Source organism: Lycium barbarum, chromosome 12, assembly GCF_019175385.1.
Source record: "Lycium barbarum isolate Lr01 chromosome 12, ASM1917538v2, whole genome shotgun sequence".
NCBI lineage: Eukaryota > Viridiplantae > Streptophyta > Magnoliopsida > Solanales > Solanaceae > Lycium > Lycium barbarum.
The window spans coordinates 79,360,378-79,374,627 of record NC_083348.1 but is presented as its reverse complement, the minus strand read 5'-3'; the positions used below and the strand labels follow the sequence as shown (position 1 = coordinate 79,374,627).

The window sequence follows — 14,250 nt, the reverse complement described above, 5'->3', positions numbered from 1 at the left end:
ATCAAAGATTCTACAGTTTCGTCCTTGGTTATGGAAGTGAAAGAACGGCAACGCGAAGATCCTCAGTTATGTCATTATAGAGACGTATCTTATGGAAAGGAAAATTCTTCGTTTGAAGTTTCTAGTGATGGGGTTCTCAGATATCGAGGGAGATTATACGTGCCAAATGTGGCGGACCTGCGCCGACGAATCTTAGCAGAAGCATATTGTACTCGGTATTCTATCCACCCAGGTGCGACCAAAATGTATCATGATCTAAAGATAATGTATTGGTGGGATGGTATGAAAAGAGATATAGCGGAATTTGTAGCTCAATGCCCAAATTGCCAACAAGTGAAAGTTGAGCATCAGAAGCCAGGAGGCTTATTGCAGGCTATAGAAATACCTACTTGGAAATGGGAAGTGATCAACATGGATTTCATTGTGGGATTACCTCGCTCTCGGGGTAAGTATGATTCGATATGGGTGATCGTGGATAGATTGACGAAAGCAGCCCATTTCCTTCCAGTCAAAACAACATACGCAGCAGAAGACTATGCAAGGCTATATCTCAAGGAAATCGTGCGGCTCCATGGCATACCATTGTCTATTATCACAGACAGGGGAGCACAGTTTACAGCTAAGTATTGGAAGTCTTTTCAAGAAGGTTTGGGCACGCAAGTGAAATTTAGCACAGCATTTCATCCACAGACCGATGGGCAAGCCGAGCGTACCATTCAAACCTTAGAAGATATGCTCCGGGCGTGTGTGTTAGATTTTGGTGGAAGCTGGGATGATCATTTAGCCCTCATTGAATTTTCATATAACAACAGCTATCATTCTAGTATACAAATGGCTCCATACGAAGCGTTATATGGAAGGAAATGTAGATCTCCAATCGGATGGTTCGAAGTAGGAGAAGCACAATTAGTGGGCCCTGAATTGGTCCAGCAAGCAATAGAAAAGGTCAAGGTGATTAGAGATCGGTTGTTGACAGCCCAAAGTCGCCAAAAGTCCTATGCGGACAACCGCCGACGAGATTTGGAGTTTCAGATTCATGATTGGGTGTTCTTGAAAGTGTCGCCAATGAAGGGGGTGATGCGATTTGGCAAGAAAGGGAAGCTAAGTCCGAGGTATATCGGACCCTACAAAATCATCCGCAAGGTGGGACAGGTAGCCTATGAACTAGAGTTGCCTTCAGAGCTTGAATAAATCCATCCAGTCTTTCATGTTTCAATGCTCCGCAAGTGTGTTGGAGATCCCACAAAGATTGTCCCGATAGATGATGTGCAAATAACGGAAAAGTTAACTTATGAAGAAGTGCCTATTTCCATCTTAGATAGACAAGTGCGAAAGCTTCGAAACAAAGAGGTAGCTTCCGTTAAGGTCCTGTGGCGGAACAACAACTGGGAAGAAATGACTTGGGAAGCGGAAGAGAGCATAAAGTCAAAGTATCCTCACTTATTCCAACCCCCAGGAGAAATCCAAGACGAAACGCCAACGAGATAAGGTATGTATGCACTAATTTTTATGATTTTGGTCGTGTGTGGCCACAAATATGTTGCTATTGTGATGTAGCCCTGTGAGGCGATGATATTATGGGTTGTTGTGATAGGTTAGTAGTGTCATAGTACAGGGGAAACTCTGGCGAAATTTTCGTAGAATTCCCGAGCGTTTAACATTCAAGGACGAATGTTCCTAAGGGGGGGGGGGGGGGGGGGGGGAGAGTGTTACACCCCGGAAAATTTTCGTTCGCGCACAGTGGATCGACTGGCGAAGGACAATTTCGAGTATCGAACTAGCGATGTCTTAAAGATATTTAGGAGAAGAATTATAATGCCCCTTATGTTGGTAATTAGGATCCAAGTGAGTTTCAAGAAGTACCCACAAGCCAAATATGGGCACAAGCCATCCAAAAAGGGCGAGTTAAGGAAACACTTTCGGAGGATCTGGTTTGTAGGGACCAAAACTCCATTTTTAAGTCGGAATTTGGGAAAAACACCACAGTCTAAAGGTTGTAGATAATTGAAATATCTTTCCAACCATAGGTGGTGGGCCCTTACAGCACATCGGGATCAAAAGTTATGGCCACTTTACGGCAGATAGTTCACCACGTTCTGGCATGACCTGCGACGACAACATGCGACTCACATGTTCGACATGCGACTCGCATGTTCGACATGCGACTCGCACATAGTGTCGCATGTTGTGCCAGTGAGAGTTGATCAACTGGCATGACCTGCGACACAACATGCGACTCGCATGTTCTACATGCGACTCGCATGTTCTACATGCGACTCGCACATAGTGTCGCATGTTGTGCCAGTCCAGAATCTTCTGGACAATTATATATAGACCCAATTTCGTTCTAACTCATTTTTTTTTTCCACCATTTTAGTCCTAAAACCTCTGGAACCCTCTCCAAACTTTCATCCACAAGAAAAATCAAGGGAAACCAAGATTAACAACATCAAATCCATGAATCAAAGTGTATGAAACACAAGTAAGGTTCATCTTCCTCAAGGAAATCCAAAGAGGGAAAGTAGGGTTTTGGTGCTAGAAGGGAAAAATCCACTCAAGGCTTGTCCAACCATCATCCAAGGTAAGTTTCATGACTATTACATGTTGTTTAAGATATTGGAAGGTTAAGGTACTCGACTTGTAGAGAAGCATAGCAAATGGGTCATTCAAGAGTGAATAGTGTCATGTTTGGTTAGTAGTTGAATTGAATTATGGATTATAGGGTGTTGTGAGTATGAATAGGTTATAAAGGACTTGTAAACCCTGAGATAAATGTGATACGTGAGAAAATACGATATCGAACCTATAACCATAAATGTGATGAAATTGGAGAGAAATGGTGGATTTTGCTAAATGCACATAGATGATGATTGTTGATTGTGATATTGTGAGTAGCATTGGGAATGTTGGGAGTTGATATAGAACATGGGAAAAGTAGTATAAACAAAGGAAGTGCTGCCCAATTTTTCCTAGAAAAAACGACGCGTTCTCATAGTTATTTAGCTAATGTACCTCGCATTCTTTAATGAAGGTGACGACGTAACATCGGAGGTGAACGAGAGACCGATAGCTTAGCTAAACGATAAAGGTATGTGAGGCTAGTCCTTTCTTTCCAATGGCATGAATCCTATAGTATAAGTTCTTTTCCTCTTCATGAGTTCCTATTTTCCGGAAAGCTAGAAGCCTATATTCATAAATGTCTATATAAGATAAGAGATATGATATGATGATGCCATATTGATAGTGATGTTATTTATTGCTTACACTCACCTTATGTTCTAATTCCTTCAAGGTGAGGCAGAATGTCAATAATTGCTCCATAATGAAATCGGAGAAATCATGACCTTACGTCACCCCGATAGAGTATAGTTGATCTCGAGTCTTATGCATGTATTATGATAAGCATATTATAATAAGCATATTATTACAAGTATTTTTGATGAGCATGTCATGATCATATTACACCGCGCCTAGTTGGCCGGGCAGTCACCGCCAAGGCGGGCAGCTATACGGATACACCATGACCTTTTGGCATGGGCAGACACCACTAGTGGGCGGCATGAGATGGTACCCCGGACGCGGGAGGCCTGGACGTGGGCTAATGTTATTGATTATCACACTGTTTCGATATGGACGGGCAGCTTGCATACTATGCATATATGAGATTATGATGAGTATGAGTAGGACAACATGCAATACTCCTTTTATGATTGCCATTCAGATTCAGATGTTTCATATTGACGTTCACATTATATTATCATTGTCTTTCTTCATTGTTTATGCCTCTCATACTCAGTACAATGTTCGTACTGACGTCCTTTTTCTTTGGACGTTGTGTTCATGCCCACAGGTAGGCAGGGAGGAGACGTTGCTCCAGATTCCTAGAGTTGCCAGCCGATTAAAAGCCCTCCATTGCTCCGGAGGTGCCTATGACAATCTTTTGTGTACAGTTGTATATGTGTCAGTTCATAGAGGCTCGTAGATACTCGATGTGGGTTGTATGGTCTCATGGAAGGGTCTTTTTGTATGTATGAACGTATATGTATTATTTTGCTAGCCTATAGGGCTCAAGTATATACAATGCTTTTGTTTCCAAATGAAAATGGTTTTCTTATAAATTAACTATGAAGTGGATAATCGATTGATAAAGAGGCTAAGGAGTAGTAAAACGAGTGGTGCTCGGTGGTTAGCACGGGTACCCGTCGCGGCCCCTAGCCGGGTCGTGACACCGTCTTTCCGATGTTGCACAAGTTCCAAGGGATTTCATGAATCCCAGGCATGGCTAACACCGGGGAGGGTTCAAGCTTAATCCATAATGACCAACTAATCTCCCCATAAATGTATCAACTAAGGTATACTGGTCATATACATACATAAACATAATCGAACAACAACACACTTGCAATGTAAGGTCGTAAAAAAAATGGACAGGCAGAAACACGAGATGCCTTACAGATCTGATCCTTTATTTTCACTACTGCATTTTATGAGACAGTTCAAAAACAAGTGAAATGATAATCTTTCTATATACTTCTTTATTCATGTTGGATCTCTTTTTTAGCAATTAAGCAGAATGGGGGGTGCCAACAGACAGTAGTCTAACCAACAGCCATGAACAATTTTATGCATAAAACAGTCAGCATTCGATCAAATAAGACAGGACTGTGACATTTCTTTTAGACATACTAGTAAGATGCAGTAATCCCTCCCTTTCTTAGAGATCCAGACAAGTATTCCACAAGAGAGTATATTCATCCAGTTTATACAATGTCCTCAGGTGAGTACAAACAGATCCAACTTATTAAGAAATGATCAAATGGCACACAGCTGGCATGCTTCATCAATAAAGAACTTCAAACATCATGATCAGACTCAACAGGTCACTTGTATAGGTTTAAAGTTGCTAAAACTGAGCTTTTAAATGCTTTAGACTCTTTTGAACCTATTCTGAGATTTGGCAATATTAGGGCCAGCAGCAAGTTAAAGGTGACAGCCTCATAGTTTTCTTTATATTGTTAATACTGGCTAGGACTCTCTCATATCATCAGTCTATTATCTTGCCTTGTTTTTAAAAACCTAGCACAAAGGATTATCAGTATTTTAGGGTTCTAAATTCCTTAACTTTATTTCAGTGGTTCAACTAAGCAAACAGAGGACACAAACCATATCACACAAATAATTTCCCGACAACTCCAACACAGACAGGCTAAAGGAGATATTTAGAATCACAGTTTGGATGTCACACCCTCTTGTGTATGCATAACAGTAGCACAGGACATATTAATGCAATCACTTATCTATACTAATCATAAGTAAGGCAGAAAATGCTCTTTTTCAGCTTAAAATTATCCACTGAACTATAGTAACATATGTTTACATCACATTATGCACTTAAAGGGACGACTTCAACTAACAGAGGACCAAACTTGAGAAAAACAATTAGTTGCATACTTGGTTCACCCCTGTAAGGCATGCTTTTACGTAATCAGATTGACAAACATGAGATTACACAAACCACAAGCACATATAAGCAAACACTACGCAAGCAGGCATGAACTTGGGTTGACACTAATGTTTAACCCCTTTAGGTTATATCAACACATGATTGCCAGTTAGACTGAAACTTAACTGATTTACATGTTCATACATACAAATCAAACTAATCCAAGAAACGCAGGTATACATGCTCACTGACATCTTAGCAGTTAGACTTAAACAAATCCGATTAACTAGTCCTAAGCATAAACAATGTGCTTAATACATACTTACCAACTAAAACCAAACAAATACATAAGTACATGCTGAAATTAATTAGACTAAACCAAAATGACAATCATATAACTCCATACTTAGAATTTAATCTAAAACATTAAGTGCTAGAACAAGGTCAAACAGTAATAACATGCATATAAAATGCGCTAGTATCTAAACTAATCTAAACAGTACCAATAAGCCCAGATTTGAGTGAAATGGTAACAACAAGACATCAAAACATGATTTTCTATACTAACGGAATTCTAACAAAACAATAAGTCGAAATAGCATCAGATTTTACCTGTTCGTGGTGCAATGAACAGGGTCGTCGGCGTCGAATCTACTCTCTTACTCACGAACAATTCCGAATCTCGGATTGAAACAAACCAGAAATTCTTATCTATGGGCAGTGTTCAAGAGCAAATCAAAATGACTTAAGTAGTATGAAATTTAGGGATAAGCTGCGGACCAAAAAAAAATCCTCCCTTTGCTGAAGATGTAAGATAGTATTTATAGGAGACAAAGGCTAGGGTTTGGATATTTAAATTTCAAATTCGAAAATGTCAAAAAGGGTGTCACGGGTTTGAAAAAATTTGGTAAAGCTTTACTTTTTGTGGTCAAAGTTCAGAGGAGAAAAGGATTTTTGCACTAGAGAAGAAAGAAATAGCCATTTGAGGGTAAATAGAGGGGTGTCACGAGTTGAGATTCACTCTCTGCTTTTCAATTTTCTACTGTAGAAAAATCAGACGTTTAACAATTTATTGACCTCTTATGTTGACTATATTCGAAAGTTGCACGGAAATGGAATGGTCAAGTTCCCTGCCATGGCTGTGAAAGCTGAATTTGCCTGAAAGGGGAGAGAGATGAGGGAGAGGAGCTGTGCGGCGTGTTTTTGTTTTTTTTGTTTAAGGTTGAAAGATGATGAATGAGTTTTAAGAAAATGAGCTGGATCGGGTGGAAGGCGGGTGTGGGCTGAACGGATAGTGGGCTTGACTGTTTGGGCCATTAATTGACTGAAAGTATTGATCCTTCCTCCTTTATTCTAATTTAATAACTAGCACAATATATACTATGTAAAGACAATTAGTAATTAATACGTAGAAAGTAAAGGACTTACTAAAGTATTGGCTTATAATTAATTTAGCGAGTACAAATCCTAAAATGAAATGATGACGAACCATTAAAATTTGTGATAAAGTAATGCTAGTAAGGTTGATAGTAAAATAGTGAAGATGTAAGTAATAAGAAGGATAACGATATTAATAGTAGTAGTAATAAAAAATAATAGTGAAAATAAAGTATTTAGCTCGTTAATAAATTTAGAAGCCCAAGGAGATGAATGGGAATATAGGAGGGACAAAATTGGGTGTCAACAGTCATAATCAAGAAGATGTGGAACATCTATTTTATAAAAGCAATATTAGTCAACAAGTATGGAGTCACTTCAAACAATGGTTTGGGATTTTTCAGAATTCAAACAGCTTAAGACACTAGGTCATTAATTGGTGGCTTACTAAAGGCAAGAATCCTATCCAAAGTATGGTCCTTCAAGTACTACCTGGGATTATCATCTGGCAGATATGGATTAGCAGGTGCAAAGCAAGGTTTGAGGATAAAAAAATGTCTTTTCAAAAGATCAAGCTTGGAATATATCAACAGCTTGTGATGGTAACTCATAAACAGTTCCAAAATGTGAACCCTTACCTAAGTTGGATGCAATTCATTAGGATCATAGAACAGGCCAAAACATGTATCAAATCCTTCCCTGTTAAGTGGTCTTTTCTTGCTGATGGTTGCGTGAAATTAAACACTGATGGATGCTCAAAAGGAAACCCAGGCAATAGTGGAGGTGGAGGTGTAATAAGAAATCATAGAGGCTTTCTGATTGCTGCATATGGAATAAATTTTGGAATTACTACCAACAGTGTGGCTGAGGCTTTAGCTATGAAAATTGGAATTGATTGGTGCATGCAAAATGGATATAAATGCTTAGATATAGAAAGTGACTCAAAGCTGCTAGTAGACTGGATAATGGATGAATACAACCCCCCATGGAACATCATGGACACTATTTTGAATATCAAAAAGCTTCTGGAACAGGCTGATAGATGGAGCATAGCTCATTGTTATAGGGAAGGCAATAGAGTGGCTAACAGTTTATCTAACTGGGGATTAAACTGCAACTCAATCACTTGGATAACTGAATTTCATAATCTTCCCAAAGAAGTGAAAGGAGAAATGAATATGGATAGAATGCAGATGCCAACATTCCGGAATAATATTAGTTCAAACTGTTGTAATATAGATAGGAGGTTAGATGGGATTTACTCTTTTTGATGTTCCTTAATGCCTTTTGGATAGATGAAGAGGTTCTACTCTTCCTGTAACATACTTTTGTAAGCTTATCAGAAATCCTACAATTCCCTTAGTATGGGGATGTCCATACAAGGTAGGTACAAGGAGGTTGATCTCCTTTGTTTTGTGATTAGATGAAATCAATAAAGTAGCCACTCAGTTAGAGTGGTTGATTGATGAAAAAAAAAATACTCCATTTTTATTTCTCTTTAAAATAAACTAGTTGCTTAAACGAAATTAAGGTGGTTGAAATAATTAGCTTTGTGGTTCAAAGACTAAATATCAAGTAAAGAAACATTAGAGAAATCAATAGGAATGGAAGTTTTAATTAGTAACAAGAGAGGTCAGTACCTAGGAAGTCTGCCCGATTGCGTCCATTGGTGAATCGACCAGTAGGACCATTAGGGAAGTCAATCCCAAAGGGTGCGTAATTAGCCTTTGCCGTTGTGTGGAGGTCGTTGTTATTTCCATTATCAAGTAATGAGTCTCCAAATATGAAGTAGCATGGTACTTGAGGTGCACCTTGGATAAATGTTTTCAAGTTCAAAGATAGAAATATTGTGAAAACTATCTTGACATAACAAGCCATTTAAGGAGAATGAGAAGAAGAAGGAAGTTATATTAGTTACTATGGTACAATTGGAATATAGAAGAAAAGAAGAAAGAGCTGATGAAGATATATAGGTGAGTGGATGGTGATGGACGAATTTTTATAAGTGACTATATGGAAAGAGAAAGAGAAATGGACGATTTTTTATAAGTGACTATATGGAAAGTGAAAGAGAAATATATATTCAATAATCTGTGTAGAATGAGTACATCATCAGTATATATACAGGAGATTAGCTACTGATTATAATTAAGGTAATCTAACTAACTAACTAACATTAGGAAGTTAACTAACTTTAACCAACTAATCAGAAAGTTAGTTAACGCTGAAACTGTCTGAAGTGACAGAAATAACCTTCTAGTTTCAACTGTTTACACTTTTTGATCCTTCTACAATATTGCCATTTTATTACGCTTTTGGCAGAAGTAATTACATATTATTATAAATTGATTGTGATGCATGCTATATTAAAGGAAAAGATTAAAAGCCATCCTTTCCGCCAAACCCCTCACTCCCCCATACTTTTTAGACTTAAAAGGAAATAAAAGAGAGTCGTCTTTAATAATTTGTTTGCAGTAGTATCGACAAGCTAAGAGTTGACATGAATTATTATATGAAAATGCCAAAAACCAGCTGACAAATAGAATTTATTTGATTTCTTGGCTGATATGATGATATCGATAGAATACAAAATCATAGATCAAAGGCATGTGTTTGGGATCTTTCCATATTATAAAAAAAATATTTAGTGAATATTTTATAAAAGGAAAAGAAACCTGGATTTCAACAAGTTCTTTTTTCTTATTTTCCTTTGATGTGTGACCTGACTATCCGTCTTTGGCATATCATGAAGCTTCTCTCATGTTGTCCAATAGCATACTCATCTTGGTCCATAAAATAAATATCACTTTGATTATTTAAATTATAACAAAAGAAACACATAGTGATGTTAAAAATTAAGATGAAAAACTATTAACCAAATTTGATCAAGAAGAGCACACACTGACACCTGCAGCCAGGGGTGGATGTAGCCTTTTGGCTAGGGGTTCATCTGAAATCATAATTTTTGACACGAAATATATATAATCACAACAAATATTATATCTAAATCTGTATAGTACAATGAGTTTAATACTGAGAATCTTACATATGCACCGATGTGTGAACTTCTCTGCCACTACAAAAGCAGGACACCATTCATCATTTTTTTTAGAATAAGACACCTTCATCTTTGTGTTTACACAGCTCATACTGGAGAACATAGCTAGTAAGCTTTGCATATCTTACCATAAACAATGAAAATTAAAAAAGATTAGAATTTTCAAGTTAGCTTCCCCACTACCCTTGTAAGTAATTTTGGTTGACAGGAGCGGGGTAGTAAAAGATTTGAAAGAGTAGGGATGAATCATGAATGCAGCAGCAATCTACAAGGTTACCAGAAAACAGCTACAGAAATATGGTGCCCGGATAGATTGGTATTCCCGGACCAACAATTGGTATATTGTCTTTAAGCCAGAATCAGTTAATATTTAATATGCCTCACATCGACATATAAATTTTCATCGTATTGTTTTTCTTGTTCAGATGTATACTGCTGACTATGCTGCAACATTCTTGCCCCATCCATATAGCATTGGTGTATACAGGCGAAAAATAAAGATTTATAGTAGAAAAATTAAAGAACCTTAGGACAGGTTCCTAAATCAAAGTTCAAACATAAGATTGAAAATTGCGATAGCGCTTGGAATGAGCATTCACCAAGCAAAGTTCCCACATGAGAACTAAGTTGAGTATATGCCTAAGCAGAGACATTTCTTCAAGATGAATATCCGCTTGAGTATAGGTACCGAGCGACAGAATGCCTTGAAATAAGCAAGTTAGAACATGGTTGGTTTGATGTCGCCCCTAAATAGGTGCTCCATGCTTTTACCAAAGGATCTACAGTAGAAACTACCAAAGAGAGAAAAACCTTCTAAGCGAAATGAGGCCAACAAAGACATGGTCGGTACGTGAGGATATTGTGACCAGTTTAAGTGGGGATGTGTCACCAAATCCTTAGGGCCTGTAATGCTGCATGCCATAGGCAAGTGCCACGAGTGTTGGTCGTTTAGGCAGCAAGTGTTAACATTGAGCTTTGGAGGAGCATCTGGCAAATGGGAAATTCGGATGGTATGAACACATACAGATATCGTGAAGCTTGCTTATTGTCCAGTTCCAGCGTAATATCTGAGAAACTCGATGATGGGACCCTGCAAGAAAGTGCATATTAATCAAAGAATCTTGGGATCTCTTCTTCTTTAGTTTATTTTACACAAACACCGAGATGCCACTTGGAACACTACAAGTTTTACTAGTCACAATTATCTTGCCTATCTTACTCAAAGAAGTAAAACACTAAACTCAGGAGATATAATTTAATATAAAATAGTTGTCTTCTCACAATATTGAAGAAAAAGTTGCATTAGAAGGCATTTATATCATTGGATATTCTATCATGTTGTATATCAACAATTGTGACAAAATGCACATTAAACTGATTAATTTTCCTACTACAGATAGCAACATAAAAGTGCATATCATAGACCATAATGAGGCCAGTCATTACACATTTGAATCCCTAAGTTAACTATGATATATTAGATACAGTACTATCATAGGAAATGTTTATGCATGCCCATGTCAGCAGGGGAACTCAACATCACATATATACAACTTTGGAATAGAGCTGCCATACTCAAACACTTATGGAACCTCTGTATGAAAAAGGATAAACTCTGGATAAGGTGGGTGCATGCTTATTACATTAAAGGGTATGAAGTGTGGGAAACAGTAGCACCTCAAGCTTCATGGATCATTAGGAAGATACTTAAAGCACATAAGTACTTGGATGGTACAGGATATACTATAGCCGAGTTCTTGCAATCGAGTACTCTATCAGGAAAGTGCACCCATAGATTTTATGGAAAAAACTGCTATGTAACAATCAAGGTTGTCCAAGATGGATCTTTATTCATTACCTGGCTCTTCATGGAAGATTGACAAGAAAGGATAGACTGATCAAGTGGCCTGTTAACTGTAGCTCAACATGCCCACTTTGTGAATCAAGCCCAGAAACTATGCAACACCTATTCTTCAATTGTCCATTTGTAGGTAAAGTGTGGCACAAACTATTACAATGGCAGCATATCAACAGACCAGTGCTGGCATGGGAACAGGAGCAAGTTTGGGCAAGAAAACATGCTAATGGGAGTAGTGCAAGAGCAGAAATTTACAGAATGACTTGCTCTGGTTGCATCTACTATTTGTGGAAAGAGAGGAACACGAGAGTATTCCAAAGCAAGAAGAAGACTGAGAATGTGATTATAAAGTTGATTATACAAGATGTGCATTGCAAAGGAGGGAAGCAGCCTAGATTAGACAAGATGTTGCAAGAACTTAGTTATTATCCATAGTGTAAGTAGTAGAATGTAGTTTGCTGTTCTAGACTTTTTTTTTTTTGGTTGTTCAAGTGTACTAGAAGTTGGGGCTTACTGTCCAACTCTAGAGGGTTCAACTCAAATTGTAAAAACTTTTCCCTGGTAATACATCAGTTTGTTACCAAAAATATATGTTGATGGGGGCAAAGGCTTGAAGCCCTTAGCCGATACAAGGCTCTCAGTATAGTTGAAAACAGAATGAATAACACGTGTTCCCATTATCCTACATTATTTTGTTCTCAGGTTGAACAAGAACAGCATGTTTGGAGAATTTTCAACTACTATATCTCCACTGGTAAGACCCCAATGCGTAGAAAAATCGAAACCCGTGCCAAAGGTGAAATTCTTTTGCCATACACCCTCTCCACAGCTACCACTTTCGATCACCCAAACCTCAAGACACTTCTTGAATTCATCGTGTGAAGAGTATGCAAGCAATGCAAGTGACCCTTGATAGTTCATGGCCCTAAAACTGTGAGATTCAGCAACCGACACTTCCGGTACTGGAATTATGCTGGACGTCTCGCTCCTCAAATCGAATGAGGCAAGAACAGTTTTATCAGGTTCATTCGTCTTTCTTATAACCCAATAAGTAAACCCTTCAACAATTGCATCACAACTACAGGTAGTCATATTTAAGTGAACATCGGTCTTAACTTCTATCCAAGATTCCAATTTGGTCGAGAAAACCTCAACTATAGTCCCTTGCCAACCTTTATAATAGTTTGTAATCCTCATGACCTTGTAATCATCAGAATTCTTTTCATACCCAAAACCCACACTCACATAACATTTACGCGTCCTTTGAACCTTAATACTGTGCATAAGGAGCAACTTAAATTGATGTATTGAAGGGTTCCATAGGCAAATTAATTTACGAGAACTAGAGCTAAGACAAACCAAGCCATTAATTGAGCCTACAACAGAATAATCAGACCTATAGGGTTCAGTAAGCTTTATCAGGAAGCTTGGATTTCGTATAAGGATATAATGGTCATTAGGGTCTGATTTAAATGTCTTGAGACGCACAGAAATGAAGCATGTACACACGCACTTTAATGGCAAGAGAGTTTTAACAGGTAATCTTAAGAAAATATCCCCAATAATCTCTTCGGCAAGAATCGAAATATTGGAATTTTGTCTTGCATTCTGCATTTTCTAATATTAAGGGAAATTAAAATTCTATTTCTCGTTCAGAAAACTAACCAAAAAATTTGTATGCAGAAAATATAGTGGCCCTAATATAACTGAAGCTTTACAAGAAATTACCTTGAATGCTGATTATATTGTTAGTCCCTTTTTTTCCACATTGGTGAGCTTAGCATAGCAAATTCTTCCCCCTTTAAGTCAATGGGATTGTAGGAGTTATTTTCTATTTTCCGGGGAAAGATTCTTATATCCCCTCTCTCTCTCTCTCTCTTTTTAAAGGGGTGGAAAGTCTTTGAGATGCTACGGTATTATGATGTGGGGCTGACATGGAAACGCACTTGGCATCTTTTAATTAAGTGGAATGCCAAGTAGCATTTCTGTTATATATGGTCCGGTGGGTTTTCCGCTAGTCATTTTCCAAACAAATTAGAGAAAATTCAATGATTTTTAACTTATAAAATTTAATTTAGTGACTTGACTGCAAAAATGGTACAAGTTAAATGACTATTTGCGTAATTAACCCTGCGATTTGGACTCCTAATAGAGAAGCGAAAATCATTTAAAATGACCAAAAAAAAAAATTTGTTCTAAATAAAGAAAGTCAATATGGAGTAGCTAAAGTGTAAATGCTAGTGGAGGATCAACGAGAGATGTCATGGGTTGGTTATGATGTCTTCACTTTTAACCAATAGTCTTTGATCGAGTGCGAATTCAAATTAATCGGACAAATAAACTTTATATATTGGATTATTAAAGGGAAAATGAAAACAAAGAAGATGATGATAGTGTAGGAATTTAAGCGTGGTTGGCAACTTGGCTTCTTTTTCGGTACCAAAATTTTCAAAATTGGATGGCACCACCGAAGGCAAATGGATCGCTTTAAGCAAATGTATATTTTTTTTATAT

At 37.7% G+C, this 14,250-nt stretch overlaps 1 long non-coding RNA gene and 1 pseudogene across 1 annotated transcript; both read right to left on the bottom strand.

The window, feature by feature from the left end:
• Positions 1-8,734, bottom strand: part of LOC132625234 (GDSL esterase/lipase At5g45670-like) — a 29,189-nt pseudogene extending 20,455 nt beyond the window's left edge.
• Positions 8,735-9,798: 1,064 nt separating this feature from the next.
• On the bottom strand, positions 9,799-13,718 carry LOC132625235 (uncharacterized). Its single transcript, XR_009576700.1, has 2 exons — positions 13,465-13,718; positions 9,799-10,968 (listed from the first exon to the last, which is right to left on the bottom strand). It is a non-coding gene; the product is annotated as an uncharacterized LOC132625235 (long non-coding RNA).
• Between the last annotated feature and the right edge of the window lie 532 nt (positions 13,719-14,250).